Raw genomic sequence first — 6,000 nt, 5'->3', positions numbered from 1 at the left:
TCCATTACGTTGTCTTCAACAAGGTAATCCACATCGTCCAAGTCCGAGTATGCCATTCTACCGACCCTCTCCAAACGATCGTTGTGAATTGCCTTAGGCTGGTATGAAGAGTTTCAATGATCTTTGAATCAAAAGTAATTCTTTTTGCCACTTAAGATAATAATCTACGAATCACCCCCCTCCAGGATGTTTCGTCGTGGTATCATGGCAATTCAACTCCTCGCTATGTTGACAACCGTTTACCACCTTCTTAAGTGTGGAATTGTTGTCCACCTAGTGAACCTTCGTCATCCGTCTCTTTCCACCCCTCTTGATGTGTATCTCGTGTCTCAACCCGAGAGATGGTCCTATGTCTCATTCCGTGAGTTGTTCGATCTTCGAGAAGATCGACCCTTCTAGAGTCTCCTTCTTCCCTCCATGTCATGTTGACAGGATTTCTCAGAGCAAGACTTCAAGACAATGATGGTGATCGAATCAACATTCCTATGAAGTGCAACCTGGAACGTGAAGATTGTGCTAGTTTGCGTTACCCTTCACCTTACCCTACGCTTGAATCTCGAGACGAGATTCTTGTTTAGTGGGGGTGAGTTGTCACATCCCTAGCTTCTGGTAATGCTCTAGGCTAGCTTCATGTGTGCATCATGTTTAAATTCTGAAATTTGAACTGAGGGAAATTGGAAGCCTCAAAACCCTAAATAAAAGATGGGCAAAAACCCTAAAATCTCATTCATTGCTCCAAAATGCTCTCCTTAGATGTTTAATATTTTTGGCAAGGGTTTTGATCCAAACCAAAAATGATGAACATTTTAAAAGGATTTACTTTTGGGACTTTGAATTTAAATCATTACTTATTTGCATTTGGGCATTTAAATACTATAAAATATTTTAAATGCTCAAATAATCCCAAACTGAAATGTTTACTGTAGGATATATTTCTAACAGTGGTCATGAGCAGTTGCATGATTTTTGGGATTGATTTAGTATTTTTAATAAAGCCACAAAGCTGCAGAAAAAAAATAGAAAACAATAAATATAAAACAGAGCAAAACTTACCCGACGCCTACCTGAGGCCCACCCACCTGGTGGCCCAGCAGAAGCCGGCCCAGCCCACCACTGCAGCCCTCCGTCGTCTTCCTCCCCTCGCCCCGAAGCAGCTGCGTGCTCGCACGCGCACGGCCGCGCGGCCACCTCCTGCTTGCCGACGAGCCCCTGGCCGCGTGGACGACTCCCGCAGGCCGTCCCGATCCCGCTGACCGTTTCGCTCACTCTCCCCCCTCGACCCTCCCTCCTCTGCTCCCTCTCTCCCGCCTGGACCGAACGGAGCCGCCGCCACCGACAAGCTCCCTCACGGCCACCGCCACCCCCGAGCCTCTCCGACACACCCACGAGCTCCGCCTCGACCCCCTCCTTCTCCCCACCGAGCCACAAGGCCCCGGACGTGCCGCAACACCGCCCACGATGTCTTCTCCAACCTCGGGACCGCCGGCCATCTTCGTCAAATTCGTCGGCTCCGGACCGTCCCCGACCTCGCCGAGCGTCCCCTCGTCATCGCCGTGAGCCACTGACCTTCTCCCCTAACTCAGCATGCTCTCCTCCGTACCGTAGCGCCGTTCCCCATGAGCACCGAAGCCACCGTCCGCCATTGCTGCTGCACGCATAGCCCCCGTGCTCCCCTGGCCTCACTGTGTTGCTCTTAGTGCTCCCCATGTCTAGCAGGTGCTGCCCAGCCTCTCCATTTGCTCACTGATGCTCCGTAGCGACGCGCCCGAGCACCACCGAACACCATCGCCGCCAAAGCTCGTCGCCGGCATGAGTTCCGGCGACCCCACGACCTCCCACTTGGTCCTCTGGATGCGCGAGAGCAAGGGCCATCCCCTGGTGCCCTCAGCGCGCCAAGCTGACGCCTCTAGCGCAAGTCCGGCGTGCCCCCGCCGTGTTCTATGGTCGCCGTCGGCTGGTCTCCGACGTGCTGACGTGGCGTCGTCGTTAGGGGCTAATGACCCTGCTAATTAACCCCTGTGACACTGACAGTTGGGCCCCGCCATCTAATTAATCGTAGATTAGTTTCTGTTTAGTTTTAACTAATATCAGTGGGCCCACGCGTCAGCTTTGACTAAGCTGACGTGGCTGTTGACTGGGCCCACATGTCAGCGACACTAATCAGCCCCAGTCACTGACCAGTGGACCCCACTGGTCAGGTTTGACCTGAACCTGCCCTGTTGACCTGATGACGTCAAGGTGATGTCATGCTGACGCATTAAATGATTTTCTGGATTTAAAATAAATCAGAAAATCCAGAAAATGGTATAAACTTCTAAAATTCATAGAAATTCAACCGTAACTCCAAATTAAATAATTTATATATGAAAAATTATCAGAAAAATTCAAGGAATCCATCTGTACCATTTTCATGCATGTTAGAACAACTTATAGCTGCTGTTTAGCACAAATCAATTAAATGGCATTTGAATAATCACATATGGAGTTTGAATTTGAATCTTGTATTCAAACCAACTTCATTTAATCTGTTGCTAGTTGCATTAGCCCAAAACACATTCATTTTGCCATGTCGTGATCATGCATCATATTGTGCATTGCATTGATTGTGTTCCCTTCTGTGTTGCCGGTAATTGTCCCCTCTCGATAGACGTGATACCGATGATGTGATCGTTGACACTGATGAAGACTCAATGCTATCATCAGAAGTGCCAGGCAAGCAAAACCCCCTTGTTCATTCCGATAAGATCCCACTCTCTCGCTCCTGCTCTCTTTTACTGCATTAGGACAACAACGACATATTTGATACTTGCTGCGGTAGCTGAACCCTTTATCCTTTGCATGACCTGTCATTGCCACAGTAAATAGATGAAACCCACTAGCATGAGTAGGAGTTGTTTGAGCCCTGATGTGCCTACTCATTCATGCTTGTTTGTCATGCCTGCTATTGCTTAGAGTTGAGTCAGGTCTGATTCATCGGGGATGAATCAGAGGCGTGTGAACATGTCCTACTGTGTGTGAGCTAAGTGTGTGAACACGATTTGGTAAAGGTAGCGGTGAGAGGCCATGTAGGAGTACATGGTGGGTTATCTCATTGCAGCCGCCCTTAGGAACTGAGTTCTGTGTTTGTGATCCATGATCAGCTACTACCACACATTGGAATGCTTAAGTGCCCCTCTTGACTTATTAATCAACATGATCTCTGTCCAGGAGTTGCAACTAGTTTCTGGTGTTTGTAGGTAGTGTTAGTAGTCTACCAAGTGGCACCCGGTACAGGTGGGCTTGGGACAGACTAGGCACAGTGGCCCGGTGTACCAAGTGGCACCCGGTTGGTGGGCTTGGGAACCCTGCACACATCGTTTGGGGCCGTAAGCGACACCCCGGCCGGATCTCCTTGCGGATGGAACCCGAATAGGCGATAAACCTGGACTAGAGATGTGACGCCCCTGATTCAATCGTACACTAATCATGCACGCAAATGTGTACGATCAAGATCAGGGACTCACGGGAAGATATCACAACACAACTCTACAAATAAAATAAGTCATACAAGCATCATAATACAAGCCAGGGGCCTCGAGGGCTCGAATACAAGTGCTCGATCATAGACGAGTCAGCGGAAGCAACAATATCTGAGTACAGACATAAGTTAAACAAGTTTGCCTTAAGAAGGCTAGCACAAACTGGCATACAGATCGAAAGAGGCGCAGGCCTCCTGCCTGGGATCCTCCTAACTACTCCTGGTCGTCGTCAGCGGGCTGCACGTAGTAGGGGCACCTCCGGTGTAGTAGGGGTCGTCGTCGACGGTGGCGTCTGGCTCCTGGACTCCAGCATCTGGTTGCGACAACCAGAAAGAAAGGAAAGGGGGAAAAGGGGGGAGAAACCAACCGTGAGTACTCATCCAAAGTACTCGCAGGCAAGGAACTACACTACATATGCATGGGTATATGTGTAAGGAGGCCATATCGGTGGACTGAACTGCAGAATGCCAGAATAAAAGGGGGATAGCTAGTCCTATCGAAGACTACGCTTCTGGTCACCTTCGTCTTGCAACAGGCAGAAGAGGGTAGGTCGAAGTCCTCCAAGTAGCATCGCATAGCATATCCTACCCGGCGATCCTCCCCTCGTATCCCTGAGGGAGAGCGACCACCGGTTGTATCTGGCACTTGGAAGGGTGTGTTTTATTAAGTATCCGGTTCTAGTTGTCATAAGGTCAAGGTACAACTCCAAGTCGTCCTGTTACCGAAGATCACGGCTATTCGAATAGATTAACTTCCCTGCAGGGGTGCACCACATTACCCAACACGCTTGATCCCATTTGGCCGGACACACGTTCCTGGGTCATGCCCGGCCGCGGAAGATCAACACGTCGCAGCCCCACCTAGGCACAACAGAGAGGCCAGCACGCCGGTCTAAACCTAAGCGCGCAGGGGTCTGGGCCCATCGCCCTGAGCACACCTGCACGTTGCGAGGGCGGCCGAAAGCAGACCTAGCCTAGTGGCGTTCCAGTCCAATTCGGCGTGCGCCGCTCCGTCGCTGACGTCTGAAGTGCTTCGGCTGATACCACGACGTCGGGATACCCATAACTACTCCCACGTAGATGGTTAGTGCGTATAGGCTCGTAGCCGACTCAGATCAAATACCAAGATCTCGTTAAGCGTGTTAAGTATCCGCGAACGCCGAACAGGGCCAGGCCCACCTGTCTCCTAGGTGGTCTCAACCTGCCTTGTCGCTCCGCCACAAAGTAACAGTCGAGGGCCGTCGGGAACCCAGGCCCACCTCTACCGGGATGGAGCCACCTGTCCTTTCAGCCCCCTCGTCAGAATCACTTGCGGGTACTCAATGAGCTGACCCGACTTTAGTCACCATCTGTATAGTATGTATGTATGTATAGTATATACCCGTGATCACCTCCCAAGTGATCACGGCCCGATAGTATAGCAAGGCAGACTGACAAGAATGTAGGGCCAATGATGATAAACTAGCATCCTATACTAAGCATTTAGGATTGCGGGTAAGGTATCAATGACTGTAGCAGCAATGACAGGCTATGCAGCAGAATAGGATTAACGGAAAGCAGTAACATGCTACGCTACTCTAATGCAAGCAGTATAGAGAAGAGTAGGCGATATCTGGTGATCAAGGGGGGGGGCTTTCCTGGTTGCTCTGGCAAGAGAGAGGGGTCGTCAACTCCGTAGTCGAACTGGTCAGCAGCAGCGTCGGTCTCGTAGTCTACCGGAGAGAAGAGGGGGAAGAAATAATGAATACAGAGCAAACAAAGCATCACAAAATATAACAAGGCAATACGCGGTGTTCGGTGTGCCCTAACGCGGTAGTAGGTGATACCGGTGAAGGGGGGAAAACATCCGGGAAAGTATTCCCGGTGTTTCGTGTTTTCGGGCAGAGGAGCCGGAGGGGGAAAGTTGCGAGTTCGATAGGTTAGGGGTGTGTGGCGGACGAACGGACTGCGTATCCGGATTCGTCCCGCCGTTCTGAGCAACTTTCATGTACAAAGTTTTTCGATCCGAGCTACGGTTTACCTTATATTAATTTTAAAAGATTTAAATCATTTTTAGGATTTATTTAATTAATTTAATCAACATTATCCAGAATAGTGTCTGCTGACGTCATCATGATGTCAGCATGACGTCAGCAGTTGACTTGGTCAACCTGACAGGTGGGTCCCGTTCGTCATTGACTGTTTAGTCTAATTAATGTTTAGCTAATCTAATTACTGTTTAATTAAACTAATTAGTTAATTAGGTTAATCTAATTATGATTAATTAACTTAATTAATTCCTTAATTAATTAATTAATTAATTAATTAATTAATTTAATTATTATTTATTTATTTAATATATATTTTTTTAATTCTTTTTTATATATATAAAACATTCTGGGGCGGTGGGGCCCGTTGTCATAGGCCCAGGGGGCCTATCGGGCGCGGTTAACGGGCGTGCGCCCGTGCGAGGGCACGGGGCAACAGGGCGTCGGCGGGGCCGT

Source organism: Triticum aestivum, chromosome 5A (genome assembly GCF_018294505.1).
Source record: "Triticum aestivum cultivar Chinese Spring chromosome 5A, IWGSC CS RefSeq v2.1, whole genome shotgun sequence".
NCBI classification, from domain to species: domain Eukaryota; kingdom Viridiplantae; phylum Streptophyta; class Magnoliopsida; order Poales; family Poaceae; genus Triticum; species Triticum aestivum.
The sequence above is the reverse complement of the archived record's forward strand: the minus strand, read 5'-3'. Positions refer to the sequence as shown.